We start from the raw sequence: 17631 nt of genomic DNA on the forward strand, positions 1-17631 counted from the left end.
GAGTTCCTTATGCATCATGTCTTACAACACAGGAAAATATTACTTCATGGTTCAAAGAGAACTTTCAACCAGCTTGACTTGTCAGGCATTAGTATGTTAAGATTGATGGAGTGTTCCTCAGGGAGAAATTAATGAATATGCATGCATGACTAGAGTTTTTCATTAGTGCTCCTTCTCCCTCTCTCTCTGTCTCTCTCTCTCTCTCTCTGTGGTGAGTTAAAAACTTTGACTTACATAGTTTGGTCAATGACTGAAGTCTAGTTAGAAAATTCAATAACAGAACTTTCCATTGGAGAGATAGCCATCAGAATCAATGCAAACATTTTCCATCAACTATTAAATGTAAATATTGGTCTAAGCACCGTGTGGCACCCAGAAAATGTTATTGACTTATTATTCATCCCACGGATACTCTTATGGGGTACCCTTTCCAACAGAAAAAGTCTCCTTACTCTTGCCTATAATAAGTACTAGGAATATTTTGGTTCTATGAGTAAATATCCACAATTTTGGAGGATTAAAGCATTAACCAATCTGTTGTTGTTCAGAGACTAATTAAATACTGGTTTCTATGGTGATATTATGTGTTGAGAGTCTCATTATCCTCAGATGTCCCTCTGAATGTTCAGCGTTTACACACACACGCGCACACACACACACACAGACATGACACATCTACAAAACATAGGTAGACATTCAGATGGCATCGCATCTCAGGGTTCACCCTTTACCCTAACAGGATAAAGCTGAACAGCAGAGTCCTTTTAAAGGCAAATCAGACTCGGGCTGCAAGGCGTTCTGACATTTCAGGAGAAATGATTTTCAGCACCTGTTACCTGAGATGTGAATCTGTACATGAAACTAGAAATGTAATGCCAGCAAAAGTACTTGTCACACAGCAGGTGACACCCCGGGACTTGGTATGTGTTTTCCTTCAGACCTATAACGCCTGTCACTCCTCCTGGTTGACTTCTTGAAAACCTATTTCACGTCTCACCTCCTCTCTGTGATCACGGTTAGAAGTTGAAAATCAGAAGCTCTAGTAATCATGGCTATGACAAGAGTTTACCTACAACGAGAGAGTCATCTTCAAAGGACGCAGGTCACAGGGCAGGCTGAGGCTGGAGCCCGCAGTGAGACCAATCCAAGGAAGCCCACTCTGAGTGGACACGGAAATAGAGTATTGAGCAGGCGTGAGTCTTCGCAGCCTTGTGGTTTGCAGGGCAGGGGAGAGCCGCAAGCCTGGCGCTATTTGCCAAACACTCCACTGGAATCAGTCCCACAGTCTCACACAGTCGGTAAGAAGAGAGAAAAACACTGGGCTGCGGTCAGCCCTGAGCCCCTCGTAGAAGGCGGTTTAGAGTACAGGGGTGAGCGCCCAGGCCACGGGGCCAGGCATCTGGATATCAGATTCTGCCACCTGGTCCCTGTCACTCTTGGCTGAGGTGACTGCCTTGCGTCCCTTCCCCCTGGGAACTTCAATTTCCTTGTCTGTGAAAGAGGGGCAGGAACGATATCTATTTTCTACCGAAGTCAGCTGACAACCAAGGCCTCGTGGTTGGGGGAACTAGATAGGATCATGTGTGTCCAGGGATCGGTCGAGTGCCTGGATTTCGAGGAATGGCACACATTGTTGGTTCTTCACTCCCTCAACCACTGTAGTCCCCGCAGATAGCCTCCTCCCTTTCTTTATTCCTGTTGGCTGGGCTACTCTCACTTTGAGTGCTTTTTTTTCCCCTCAGCTTCACAAATTCTCTTTCCATATGTACAATCATTCTCACGTCTGTAACACTACCCCTGACTCACCCAGCTCAGCCACAAGGATCTTTCCATTCCTGTGGATCAACATCTTGACTGCCCCGCTCGGTGAGAGGCATCATGAAGACTAATAATAGCATGTCCTTTATTTGATGGATTTTATAAGCACCGACTGAATACTCATGGAATTAAGTCCCTACTTGAGAGAGCAGCTAAAACGCTGACAGGTTAGACATGATGTATCTTTATTTTTATTTTTTTGAAGATTTTATTTATTTATTTGACAGACAGAGAACACAAGTAGGCAGAGAAGCAGGCGGGGGCGGGGGGGGAGGGGCAGACCAAGCTCCTTTCTGAAGCAGAGAGCCCAATGCAGGACTCGATCCCAGGACCCTGGGATCATGACCTGAACCGAAGGCAGAGGCTTTAACCCGCTGAGCCACCCAGGGGCCCTGAGATGATGTCTCTTTAGATGATACTTTGAACCTACTAAAGTTCTGTAAAATTAGGAATAATAAATAATGGAGAAGCAAATGATTTTTATTCAAGGGAAGATTATGTACAAAGGCACAAAAATAGGTGATAACCTGTGCAGAGAATTACTGGATTTACATGAACTTGGTTTTCAGAGAAATGGTGTGTGATGCTCGGCTTTTCTTGTTGCAATCCAGTCATCCAAAAGCCCACGCAGATCTGGGTAAGTGAAGACAAGTGAGGTAAAATGTCATCTAAACAGGCTGCAACAGACTGCTTACTCAGCTGGTTAAAACACGCAAACCGACACTTTGAAATAAAATGTATGCACTTGTAATCACAAAGACGAGTATGTTTAATTAGAACATGGGCTCTAAAGGAGCAATGAACCAAGAATTAAGAAAGTTAGAATGCACCAATATATTCAAGATAAACCAGATAGGATCGTTTTTACTATTTCTGCTTCATCCGGGTCCTCCTACAGAGTTCTCCAGTGACTAGAATGGATTGAAAAACAGATCTATTAGGGACTAGGGAATCGGGACAAGGGAATCTCACATTTGTGTTGTGAAGGATAAAGAATCCCCGCTAATGGTTAGAAATGGTTCTGATCCTTTAGATGTATGAAATCAAGAACAACACCAGACTCTCTGGACCTCAGTTGGCTAAGATGAAAATGAAGAGGTCAAACCTGGTGACTTTCCACTCTCAGGTTCAACACAAATCTTGCACGACATTGGGATTCTATTATGTGTTCAAGTTCTTACTTCTGAATGTTAAGATTATGGCATCGTCAAAACATTATTTCATGAACTGTAATGGGCTGGCTACTCTCTAGCTGGGTGGCAGGGGTTGGATAGGTTTGAGGGTGGGATTTCACTTGGACCATGATTAAATTCAGAGTACGGACCATAAACGTCTTGCTATTTGCTTGGGATCAAGGCACTTTCCTAGACTAGAAAATGAATTGGAAGGTTCTGGGAAGTCAGGAAGCTTGAACTGGTTGGTATCCCTTGGCCTTGTCTAAGAAAAAAAGTGAGGGTTTTGTGACCACTCTGAAATAGTGAGAAATCAGAGTGTGTTCATATGGACATGAACACGGAACTACGAGGGGAAAAAAGGCAAGCAAGTTTCCCGCCAGCTCTGTTCACCTCAGCTTTGTAAACCTAGATATTTATACGCCTCATATACATCAGTCCCTCTCTGATTTCTCTTAAGTAAAATTCTGTAGATGCAGATTTACTGGTGTATAAAACTTTTCTGTTAGCTCCCAAAACTCCAGTTTGTGTATGAGCAAACCTCAAGTCAGTCCTATTAAAGAGAATTTGAAAAAGAAGGAATGGGATATAGAGAAGAGGAAAGAGAAGAAAAAGGGAAAGGGATTAGAAATCTTTCCAGTGCCACCTTAGGAAGATGAACGACCAAATGCAAATATAGTACTCCTTCCCCCAAACGTGAAGGTTTATATTTCGAAAAACCCTTGAGCTGACTTTTGCTTCTGGTCCTGGTGAAGTAACAAGTACCAGAGTCACCCTCCTAACATAAAAGCTATAAACCCAAACACAGTACGTCCAGCTGTTTCAGGCAGTGGACAACAGACACCACAAGGTTGTGATCTTTGAAAGGAAGGAAACTGCGCATTCACCCTGTGATCTGCCTGATGGTGCTTTCCAAACTAGGACGCAGGAAATGGAGTCCCCAAGAGACAGGGCTGAGGAACCAGAGGTCAGGTTCAAGGGTGTTAAAGTGGAGGTAGGAGAATAGAATGTTATAGAGGGAGGAACTTCACAGAGAAGGAGCTCCAGAGACCTTGGATTTTCAATGGGTCCTCTTGGGTCTTTGGCAGTGGTCTAAGCTGTGCATGTGCAAGGTGAGACTTTGTTGGGCTGAGACCCTGTCTGAGCAGAACTGAGTCACCCTTGGCCATGCAGGGCTGGACGATGTTGGAGTTCCCACCACCCAGGGGGAAGAGAACCTGCCAAACCCCTCAGGCACTGAGCTCAGAGCTCAGAAAGGCTACATCTAGAGCAAGGACAGCCCATCATCTGCCCTAGCAAAGCCTAGAACAGCTCTCAGCAGGAGCCAACTGGTCCCTCCGTAAACCAACCGAGTGCCAGAAGCAAACCCAACACCTTTTAAAGAAAGACATCAAAACGCAGCACAAAGTAGCCTTTTCAAAGTATATAATTAAAAAAAATTACTAGATGTGATGCAGCAGAGAAAGGGGACCCATCACTGGGAGGAATGAGAAATGAATAGGAATAGATCCAAGGATGACACCTACTGGAATTATTAGAACAGATGTGAGAAATGGGTTCAAGGATTTAAAGGAAAAGATGAACATGAGATACAGATATGGACTCTCAGCCTAGAAATGAAAAGTATAATAAAAAGAAAACAAATGGAAATTAAAGATCTGAAAAATAAAATATTTAAATTTAAATATAATGTAATTATAATAAAAACACCATATAGTAATATATAATAATATGATTTATAATATAAATTTTACTATATTGGTTTAATAGCAGATTAAACCACGAGAAAAAGCCCATGACCTTGAATACAGGATAATAGAAACTTTCAAAGCAGAAGCACAGAGAGAAAAAAGGACTTTTTCAGTTAACTTTAACAAAGCCTCAGTGACCTATGGGACTGCATCAAGTAATCTAATCTACCCATAATGAGGGTCACAGAAGCAGAGGAGAGAGACAGATTGAGACAGGAAAAAACATTTGAAGACATAATGGCTGAAACATTTCTGATCTTGTGGAAATATTTCGACCTGAAGATTCAAGAATCTCAACAAACCTCAAACAACACAGAATAAACACAGTGATAAAGACATCCAGGCACATAATAGTTGAAATGCTAAAAATTGAACCTTAAAAAGTCAGCTAGTGTGTATACTACACATGTGATAAGATAAGAGTGTATATGGTAATCTCTAGGGCAACCATTGAAAAATAAAACAGAAGTGGGGCACCTGGCTGGCTCGGTTGGAGGAGTGTGTGACTCTTGATCTCAGGGTCATGGGTTCAAGCCCCACTTTGGATGTAGAGATTAATTAAATAAATAAATCTTTAAAAAATAAAACAGAGAGGTATAACCTAAAAAGCCTACTTAGGGAGAAAAATCAGATACCAAAGAAACAAAAAAAATGTATTTAAAAAATCGGGGAAGGAGATAAAAAGAAGCAAAAAAACACAGTTGGACTACTGGAAAACAAATAGCAAATAACTCCATATCCCCCTCCCCCAAACAAGTGTTATGGTCCTAGGGGTAGCTCAGTTCCTATGGGAAAAACCCTTATAAAGATTGTTATATTCACAAATTCACGTAAGGATGGACACAAAATCAAGAATAATGCCTATTATAATTTACATACTCATATTAATTCTAATTAATTAATTCTAATATTAAATTAGTAGGAGTGGGTTTTTAATAATCCCCATTGACTCTACTGTACGCCCCCAAAATTTTAGGACCTTCTTTTCTAGCAGTTTGAAGAAGCAGCTTGGGAATCAGCCTTGCCTCGGGTAAAATACATCTTAAGACTAAGATCTAGTTCCCCAGTGACTGAGGTATTTCTGATTCTGTGTCTGGGAGTTCCACTGTGGCTGCTAGAGACAAAAAGCTCTGGTTGTCACCTTTTATTTAAGTTGCTTGGCTTAATGATTCCGATGCTTTATCTGCCTGCAGGAGGCGATGGAGAGTATTAAACTTGGAGCCTACAGACCTGCCATTAGGGTGTCGGATAGTCCTCTAGATCGCCCAGCAGCTGGGCTGCAGAGAAAGACAAAGAGCAGGTGCAAATGTCCTCAGCGGATGGGAGAGAGTGACCTGAAGGTTGACAGATGGAGGGGCTGAGGAACAGGTCATGGGTATTGTAGACACAAGTAACCCGAGCCTCAAAGCAGGAGGTTGTTTATGGTGGAAGGAGTTACAGAGGGCACACTGGAAGGAAAGCCGGGGGAAAAAGAGTTTGGGCACAGTGAAATCAGTTAGGGGAGAGAAGAAGAGAATGGAAGAGCTTGATTCTGTTTATTTCCTTTGACTTTCCTTCTGCATTTACTCCCGTTCTTTAGAAATCGACATTCGGCCTGGGCGCTGCCAAGAGGGAATCCAGTAGATTCTTCCATTGTTATTGTTGTTGGCAGCATAGGACACTGGACAGTGTCTGACGGGAGAGGATAGAGACCCAGATGTGGACCCTCCCTGTTCAGTCTGGAGATATCCTTCTACAGCTCTTCTCTGCCAACACAATGGAGGGCTCCGAGTTTCACGTATTAAGCCAAGTCCTTCCCTCACAGATAATGTCTCCGATTTAATTCCACCATTGCCATTGTAATGTGAACACAAGCAGTGTAACCTTCATGTACTTTGTTATCTTCGTCTATAAACTGTGCAACGGGAGATTTACAATGCACCCAACTGGTGGGGAGTCTCCTGAGACAAAGTCATTACAGAGACTTTTATGTCATGTGTGATAAAATGGAATTAGGATTCCATTTCTCCAGCTTTTAAAAGCAATGTGTAATGAAGTCAATGCACCATTTTACAGTGACTAATAAAATCTAATTTAAATACAAACTTTAGTAATTTATAAAATAGAAAGAAATGCCAATGCCTTACTGAGGTTTTTTTTTTTACTTTATTCAAAACATATGAACACTAATTTCTTGTTCTTTCATGACCTCTTGACAATCATGAAAGCCAAGATATTACCCACATCAAAAATGTTGTAAGTCTATCACAGATTTTGAAGGTGGTTGTTCACTCCACCATCTTGGTAGTACTTCTAATGAGGCATTGAGCACAAGGACTAGACTCTCATCTGCTTGGTGACTGATTTCCTTGCTTTTCTAGTGGAATTTAGAAAGCTTCGCTTTTTAAACCTCACAGCAGCTACCAAAGGAAGGAAAAACGTTGACTCAACTCCTGATCTTTTTTGGGGTAGAACTTCCAGCCTAGAGTATAAATCGGACTCTCTTGGCTTGCTGGAGGTGGTGTCCAAGGCATTGAGATTTCCATTGCAGTGTTGTCCCAATAACGAGCTCTAGAGACATCTCAACTCAGATGGCCTCAGACCAGAAGACAATTAGGAGGCATAGGCCATTCCAGTTCTGTGATTATTTCCCAAATCCAGTGTTCCGATGCTTTTATTTTACTTTTAAATGTGGCCAAATCCAGACGTCTCTGAGCTCATGAGCAAAATTAAAACAGATACACACACTGGTGCAGAGCGGCAGACAGCCTCTCTCACACTCAGACATAACACAACTCAATGAGACTCAGCTGTCTGCGTGGCAAGGGTCCGAAAAGAAAGGCTTCGCACAAAGCTTCTGAGGTTGGGAAACCCAGGGCTATGCGGAATAATTTGTTCTTAGTTTGTTTTTTTCCTTCCCCCTGGTTCTGATTCTTTAAGTGTAGGGGATTACCCATTGCCTGTAGCTCATTAATCACAGGAGCTTTTGATTATGGAAAGTGGAATCCAAGAGATGGTACTTTGAGGACTTGGCAGTGAGGTTCTAAGCCCATCCCTTAAATGTGCCAGAACACCCTGCACTCTGCCAACTACGATTACACTTGGCATTAATTGAAGATGCCGAGAGCTATAAGCCTTCCTGAATTTCGCCACCTGGAGCAGATTAAAATCTGGGTCCTGCCGGTGAGGAGGTCTGAGGGATTGGGAATACAAGGCTGTTTTAATCTTTTCCAAGTCAGGCTGTTTAGAAATATCCATACATCAAATGTGCATGGATCTCATACAATTTCCTTCTCTGGGGAGAATTCAATTACCAGTAACATGAAGTGGGATTAGCTTGTTGTGGTGAGCCATCTGGAGAGAGGACATTCACCATCACTGGGATATATGTTCAGAGATTTGCCACCATGATTTTGAAGGAGTTGCTGAAGGTGCTCTAAGGTACAGTGATGTTTCTTATGAAAGCCTTGCTCAGTTGACCCAGTGAAATTAAAATGCAATGAGAGGAAAATCTAGACCTCCCTCCGTGCTGAAATATTCCTTTGCCCCAGGAGGGCGATATTTGGGTTTTAAGGACTACTGGCATGAGTACTTGTAAAGCTATGACCAAAAACAAACAAACAAAAAAACAAAAACAAAAACAAAACAACCACCACGGAAAATTGTCCTGAAATTGTAATGTATATAGATAAACAGAAAGGCTCATGAAAAGGAAAGGGAGTGAAGGGAGGGACTAATGGGGAAATCACTCTAAGTCAGAACTCCGCTCTCTGGATCATTCTAGAATGTCAGATGATGGCTGATTCCCTTGAAGAGCATAGAAACAATTTAGATTAAGCAAAAAGCAGAAGACTCAGAGGAGCACAGAAGGCAAAGAAAGCCTTCATATTTTAATGGAAAACCAATCAGTGTAGTGTGGGGATAGAGACAAGATGGTGCAGGAGATCACAGGCCAACCCAAAGTTCCCTGGGTCAGTTCAGGTCATCTGAAATGATGTCAGTCTTCAGAACAGTATGTCAGTCCACTGGAGGGAGAACTGAACCTCAATGAAAAAGTAAGTGCCAGCCACACCAGTTTGGCCAGAAAATGTCTGTGATATGGGGACAGAACCAGATAGATCAAGAAAATAAATTATTTTAAACTTGATTTTATCAATTATTTACCATTCTCACAATTAAAATTAGTGACAAACTACACATCATGTCTTCTTCAATTTGCAAATAAATTATGATAATCCAAATAAAAGTGAAGCCATTAAAATTATGACTTAGCTACATCAATTGATTTATGTCTACATCAGTAGACATAAAACCTTCTAGACTCACTTGGTGAGACTAGCATAAGACTGATATTAAAACTAGCCAGTAGTACCATGAGGAAGGAAGACAACAAAGGAAACTCAGTTTTAAATATAAATGTGAAAATCCTAAATAAAATATTGGCAAACTATCTGAAAAATGTGTAAAAAATAAATCATGACCAAGTCGCGTTGATTTCAAGATTTCAACGATGGCTTACCACTAGTAGAAAATCTGTTACTCTAATGTACTACATTAACATAGTAAAAAAGAAAGGCCATATATGATTATGTCACTAGATACAAGAAAGCCAACAAATAAAAGTCTATACTCATTCATGATAAAAACTTGGTGTACTAGGAATAGAGAGGAATATCTCTATCCTAGTAAAGATTACCAAAAATCTACAACAAACATCATGTATATTGGAGAAACGTTAGAAGCATTTCTGTTAAGAGTCAGAACAAAACAGGGTTTCCTGCTATCCCTCTGTCTGTTCAAGACTTACTTCAGGTCCATTAAGAAATTAAAGATATAAGGATTGGAAAGAAAGAAAGATGATTAAGCGATAAGATTGTTTTTATAGAAAATTCAAGAAGCTCCTCAAGACAAACCACTGAATATAAGAAGACAGTTTGGAAAGACTATTGGATAAAATATCAATATGCCAAAATTGCATTCAGATGCACAATAAATAATTAGAAATTGGAATATGTAAAAAAAAAGAAATTGGAATATTTAATTAAACACACATAATAGCAACAAAAGTTACAAAGTTTCTATAAATAAATATAACAAAATATGGGCAAGCCCACTGGAAAAACACAAAAGGAAACCTAAATAAATGAAGACCTACATTACTTTTATCAATATTATGAAAAATAGCAATTGTCTACCCCTTAGTTTATAAATTCAGTGCAATTCCAACCAACGGCCCAATAAGAGTTATTTTCATGCAACTAAATATATGGAAGGTGCTTTTGTATTTACCATGGATGAATGAAAAGCCAAGGATAGCCAATACATTTTTGAAGAAGGGAGATTTATATTTGCTAAGTATTAAAGCTTTATATAAAATTATAGCATTGAAACAGGGTGGTACTGGTACAGGGATAAACACATAGGGCAATGGAACAGAATAGACTCTTTGATAAATGGTTTAGTAAATGAACAGTTATAAGTAGTTCTGACAATTGGCTCTCCATGTAGAAAAAGACAAAAGTAGACCCTTACCTCATACTATACACAAAAATTAATTTCAATTGGACTAAAAAAGTAAAATGTGTGAAATAAAACTAGAAGCTTTAGAAGGTAACATTAAAGAATGTCTATTACATAAGAGCCATTCAAATAAATTAGAGATTCTTTTAAATCCATACAGGCAAAATTTTAAAACAAAATATTAAGAAAAGCAAACTGGAGAAGGGTACACACGGTATGATGACAATAGTGTGTACTGTTTGTGGAATATGATACCCATCACATATGGGAATAAATAGTTAAAGAGCATAAACAGACTCTAAAGGTAAAGGTAGATAGATTTGACTATTTAAAGGTAAAAATTCCATACAAAAGATATAATGAGCAAAGTAAAAATCTAATTCACATTATAGGAGAAAGCAATTGAAACACGTATACTCACCAAAAAATTGATATGCGTAATAATAAAAAAAATTCTAACAAGCTGTAAAACAAAGAGAAACAATCTAAAAGAAAAGGAGACAAGGGACGCCTGGGTGGCTCAGTAGGTTAAAGTCTCTCCCTTCGGCTCAGGTCACGATCCCAACGTTCTGGGCTCTCTGCTCAGCAGGGAGTCTGCTCCCTCTCCCCCGCCCGCCTCTCTGCCTATTTGTGATCTCTGTCTGTCAAATAAATAAATAAAATCTTTAAAAGAAAAGGAGACAAGAATGCACACAATTCACAGATGGAAAACCTTACTGGGTAGTAAATGTCTGAAAAGATTCTCAATCCCATTAACAATCAGGGAAATGAAAATTAAAGACCAATGAAACCCCATTTTGTACCATCGTATTGGTAAAAATTAGTAGATCCCATAACATGAAATACTGACGGCGTGGGGAAACAGGGAGTGGTGCATGTTGTTGGTACCACCACTTTGAAGAGAAATAAGAAAGGCCTGGGAAAGCTGAAGATGTTTATTTGTTTGATCCAACAGTTCCACTTCTAGAGGTCTACTCTAGAGAAATCTGGCATGAACAAGGTTTGTATACAGTTACGCATTCATAGCATGGTTTGCAAGAGCTGAACAATGAAAACATCCCACTGTCTCTAAGTAGAATAATGAGTATTTTCTGGCTTATCGCACCAACATAGTCCATACAGCAGTTAAATGAATGAATGAAATCTTTATTTGTCTATACATAAAATACTGAATGATAAAATCAAGTTGTAAAAGCATACCAACAGCATGATACCTCTTACGTGGGGCTTAAAAACACCCTAAAAAGTAGTTTAGGGTGTTTTAAGATACAGTTATTTGTATCCCAGGACTGGTGCCCAACTGAGGGTGAATTTGCCCCCAAGGAACATTTGACAACATCACAACTGGAGGAGGATCCTCTCGGTGTCTAGTGGGTAGAGCCCAGGAATGTTGCTAGATACCCTACAATGCATTCATTGTACAACGGCTTCCCTCCCTCCCTCCAACACACATCAAAGGATTATTTGTCCTCAAATGTCTAAAGTTCTGAGGTTGAGAAACCTTGCTCTAGATCCTTCCTACTCAAATCACATAACTGAGAATGTGGGTTGGGGGTGTGGTTACCTGGGTGGGGCAAGAGTTTATTCTTTAAAGAAAAATCAGAGTAGAGGTCAAGGAGAAGGGTAAGTATTTAAAACACATCAACCGTAGTATATATGAAAAAGACCTCAAGAAGATATCCCAAAAATATGATCAGTTAAGGATTTTTGAGACAGAGCTCAAGACTTTTTTTTGCATACTTCTACTTTCTGATTTATCCAAAGGGAACATGAGCATTCGTGAAATTTAAAAGAAAATACTTTGAAAGTACAAAAAATGTGTCTCTTCACCAAAAAATACTTTCTCCAAGATTCGATGCTTCAGAACAGATTGGTTTCACCCTGCACACATTTAGGTGTTTCCATTCTTGGTATTACCTATTTTGTTTTCTACTTTTCCCCTCGACATTAGTTCATATAGATCATTTCATAAATCCAAATAATCTTCATATTGGATGTTTTAATGGTTTTATAATGCTTCACTGTATTTTTATGGCAAGATTTACTTAGCCACTTCCCATCTGTTAAAGATTTTAGATTCTTCCACCATTATGAAAGGCACAGCTATAAACATCTTTGCAAAAATTGGGCATTTCCCCTTACTGAGTTCTCTCCTTAGGATTTGCTCTCCAAAGCAGATTTGCCAAATCAAAGGATAGGGTGAGTTCAGTGATCCTTTGGTATATGTTCTCAGATTTCTTTCTAGAAAAATGATGTTACCATTTCTGCAATCAATGTATGGTATATCTGTGTCCCCAAAGGTACTATTAACTCTCGTTAAAAATTGTTATTAATAATTTAATATGTATAAAACAGTATATTGGGCTATTTTAACTCGCAATTCTTTAATTATTAGGGAAGTTAAAAATTTTTCCCAGCACTTGTTCTCTATTTGTATTTTCCCTTGTGCAAACCATCTGCTCATACCCTTTTACCATCTGTCCACTCAGATCTGAGTTTGCCCATATAGATAATATTAATTTCCCTTATATTATAATAGTAAATGTTTATGCATTATTACAATGCTCCCCTGTTGTTTTCCTTTTTTCTTTTCCAATTTGGGGCTGTAGTGGTTCATTTTATGTGTCAATTGGACTGGGCCATGGGATACCCAGATAACTAGTTAAACATTGTTTCTGGGTGTGTCTGTGAGGGCAATTCTAGGAGATTCATGTTTGAATTGGTGGGCTGAGTGAAGCCAGTGGCCCTCCCCAGCATGAGCCAGCATCCAATCACTGAAGGCAAAGGAAAGTTGACTCACTCTCTGCTTGACAGCTTGAAATGGGTCATCAGTCTCCTCCTGACCTCAACTCACTTGCTTCTGAACATTCCATCTCTTAGGACTTGAACCTGACTTCCTGGGTCTCCAGCTTGTAGACTTCTCAATCTCCATAATCATGTGTGCCAACCCCCTTACAATAAATTTCTCTATATTATATATACCTCCCATTGGTTCTGTGTCTCTGGCCAACCCTAATCAAGGACCAATCATTTTTTGTTCTGTATTTTGTGGTCAGCATGTATGCATTTTAACTTTCCTGCACCTGAACCTGTCCATCCTTGCATTGGTTCATGGGTAATTCCTTTGGCTGCTTCCGTTCCCCAAAAATCCTTTTTCTTTCCAAATGGGTTTGTGTAGCCTTGTTTTATTTTATAGGTACATATGTATACACACATATATATGACACTAAATTTAACTCAAAAATTACTACTTTTGCTTGAAGTAAGTTATCACTCTAAGCCTTGGACTCTGAACTTACTTTCTTGTCTTGATAGTAACCTTCCCCCAAAATACACATTGAATGATTTTATCTCCCATTGTTTATAATAAATTAAATATATATTGATTTGGGGAATCTCTATTTGCCTCCCAGGCCTAATTTTTGGTTAGCCCATTTTTGATAAATGCTATTTCCTGGGGTGCCTGGGTGGCTCAGTCGTTAAGCAGCTGCCTTCGGCTCAGGTCATGATCCCAGGGTCCTGGAATTGAGCCCCACGTCAGACTCCCTGCTACGTGGAGAGCCCGATTCTCCCTCTCCCACCCGTCTTGCTTGTGTTCCCTGTCTCGCTGTGTCTCTGTCAAATAAATAAATAAAAAGTTTCTTAAAAAATACTGTTTTCTAATAATGAACTTAAATACATGGTATAGCCAGGATTATTTTTATTACAAAAGTATTCCTTTTTTCTGCACTTTAGTTATTTTGTGAATTTTGATAAAGTAACTCATTGAAATTATAAATGATATTGCTTAAATCTATACATTAACTTGAATATTATTTTAATCTTCACTATTTCAGCTCTCTGATCAGAAGAAGAGTATAACTCTCCATTTTTCACAAAAAGTCATATGATTACAGACTTACGAGAGTTCAGATGTCATTTAATTTCTAGTTCTAGACCATCCCGCTCTGTACTTACCCCATTTTACAGATGATCAAACCAAGGCCCCCAAACCTATATCTGGTTAGGGAATATCTGAAAATAGACCTCTCTCATTTGGCACTTCTTCTATCACACCATTTATTCAAGTCTTCATTCACTTCTTTTAATGCTTTAAAACATTTAAGGATGTTGGGGTTCCTGGGTGGTTCGGTTGATTGAGCATCCGACTCTTGATTTCAGGTCAGGGCATGATCTCAGAGTCATAGGTTTGAGCCCTGGGACGGGGCCATGACAGGCCCATGAGAGACCCACGACAGGCCCCATGACAGGCCACGACTGGGTTCCAAGCACAGTGGGGAGACAGCTTGAGATTCTTTCCCTCTGCCCCTCCCCCACAGGTCTCTCTTTCTCTCTCTATCTCTCTCTCAAAAAAATAAACCTTAAAAACATAAAATGTTGGGATGCCTGGGTGGCTCAGTTGGTTAAGTGGCTGCCTTCGGCTCAGGTCATGATCCCAGTGTCCTGGGATTGAGTCCCACATCGGGCTCCTTGCTCCGCGGGGAGCCTGCTGCTCCATCTGCCACTCTGTCTGCCTGTGCTCACTCTCTCTCTCTCTCTGACAAGTAAATAAATAAAAAAATCTTTAAAAAAAAAACATAAAATGTTTACAGCTGTTAGGTATATCCCCGTTGGTTCATTTCTAGGACTTTTTTTTAGATTGCCATAGAAAATAAGAACATTGATACTGAACTTTAGGCATATGCTTTCTTCGGTGGGGAGAAAATGTACACAGCTTATTCTAAAAAAAATTTTTTTGGCTGGGAAAAGCTAACTGGATTTTGAACTGATCTCCCATTTTCTGGGTCACTCTTATCTTTTTAAGGATTTTATTATGAACAGTAGTTTCTTATGTACTACAGTCTGCAGGGAAGTATGTTAGATACACAAAGAGATAAAGTTACAGAATCTTGCCTTTCTGAGAGATTCTCACAATCAAATTCCAAACACTAGATATAGAGTATCAGTTTCAAACAAGAGAAAACCCCAAATAACAGTGCTTTAAAGAAAATACAGACTTGTCCATGTAATGAGAAATCTGAAGGTAGGCAATCCATTACATTGGTTACACAGTGTCATTAGAGGCCCAGGCCAACTTCCTGACTTCTACTTTGATATCAGGGTGTGGGGCTCACAGTCATGTATATCTGATGACTGCTAGTGCTCTAGCCATCGTGACTAATGTCCAGGGCCAAGATAGAGCAATAGGCCAATACTAAGTAAGTCAGATCTTCCTTAACTTGTTTTCCTGGAAGCTTCTAGGTGATATCTGCTTTTGTCATTGTCCAGAACTATCTCAAATGACCATCACTAGCAACAAGGGAGCTGGTAGGTGAAACATGTTTAACTAGCCACACTATTACCCTCAATAAAATCAAAGCTCTGTTTGTAAATAAAGACAGCAGAATGAATATTGACTAGGCAGCTTATAGTCTCTATCACTCAGCATCTGTAATAAAACATAAACAAGGGTTTTCTTTAGACCAAGACCATTTGTTAATCAGAGATTGGCACATGGTCTTCATGGTTAAGTTAGACTTAGACAAATGGTAGTGGGCAATAGTTTAGGGATAAGGAAATTGACTATTTGGCCAAGATCATACATCTTATAAGATACCCTGAATTGGGTCTTAGGCCAGACTCCATGGTTTTTCACAATGTCACAAGGTTAAATTTTTTTCTGGGGAATAAATTTAATTATTGGGATTGGGAGGGATGAAGAGTGGGATACACTTCTGCTACTTCTTGATAGTTTTTATTTTATTTATTTATTTATTTATTTATTTATTTTTAAAGATTTTATTTATTTATTTGACAGACAGAGATCGCAAGCAGGCAGAGAGAGGAGGAAGCAGGCTCTATGCTGAGCACAGAACCTGATGCGGGGCTCAGTCCCAGGACTCTGGGATCATGACCTGAGCTGAAGGCAGAGGCTTTAACCCACTGAGCCACCCAGGCACCCCTCTTGATAGTTTTTAAAATCCAGACTTTAGGGGGACTCTACAAACTCTTCATCCAAGCAGCAGTGTGACCATGGACAAGGCACTTAATCTGCCTGGATCTGAATCAAATACGAAACCAGTCAGACATTACAAGAAAAGAACGCTACAGACTGCAATCCCTCATGAACATGGATGCAAAAAATCTAACAAAATTTCTAATAAAATTAGATGAATAAAAAATTTTAAAAATGCAATCTAACTATATTTTCTGATCTAGCATACATATACATGTGTGTGTAGCTCTATATCTTTATCTATAAATCCTGGATTCATTCTTTTATTTATTTTTTATAACTTTTGAAGATCTGCCTAGGAGGTTCCCAACAGTGAGCTAAACACTATACATTGTTGAAGAAGAATGAGCAAGGCTGAAGCTTGCAGTATTGGGCTAGGGAAGATTAAAGAAAAAAAAAAAAAGCTTCAAATACTGTTGTATGGCTTCTTGGTTTTGCCACCATTTCTGAATCGAAATTGTGCAGCAAAAGCTAAAAAAAGATGCATAACTTTATTGGAAGCCTCATCTATCAAAATTCAAAAGAGGGGAAGGGGGAATGGCAGGAGCAATCTTAGAGGAGGATACAAAAAGCTGCTGCATTTAGAGTAAAGCACACATTAAACAGAACATCCGAATTCTGCAGGTATAGACTGGAGCATAGGAGATGCTTGGTGCCAAGTGTCCCTTCCAGAAGAGATGTTGTACCTTTCAAGTGGAAAGTGTAAGAAGTAGGAATTTTTGGCACTGGGAGAGGGCTGTGTGTGTGTGTGTGTGTGTGTGTGTGTGTTTATCTAGATCTGTATCAAGAGGTCACCTGGGTGGCTCAGTGGGTTAAGCCTCTGTCTTCTGCTCAGGTCATGATCCCAGGGTCCTGGGATCGAGCCCCACATCCAGCTCTCTGCTCACCGGGGAGCCTACTCCCCCCCCCCCACTTGTGACCTCTGTCAAATAAATAAAATCTTAAAAAAAAAAAAAAAGGAAAGAAAATGTCAAGAACATCCTTCTGACTTCTCTTCTTATCTTCCACTTGGTGACACTTCCATTTATCTCTGTAAAAAAAATAGTGTTGCCCTGGCTTTGGGAAGCCACACTTCTGATCCTGATTCCTGCATACTAGTTGGTTGTGTGATGTTGATAAACCACTAGCTACACTGGCCCCATCTCCCCATGAACCATATAAAGTAGGTGAGCAAATAATCTTGCAGGTACCTTCCAGCTCTAAACAAAACGCATTGCCCAGGTGAGTGATCTCTGCTACCCGGATCCCAAGCACACAGCATGCTTAAAGTAATCCCACTATTTTAATATGAATTCTACACATACAACTTTAGGACATGGCATGCAAACACTGGAAAAATTACACCACCGGAATCATCCAAAATGAGGTTGATTACTTAACATTGCAGAGCTGTGAC

The sequence above is a fragment of the Martes martes genome (genome assembly GCF_963455335.1).
Source record: "Martes martes genome assembly, chromosome: 8".
NCBI classification, from domain to species: Eukaryota; Metazoa; Chordata; class Mammalia; order Carnivora; family Mustelidae; genus Martes; species Martes martes.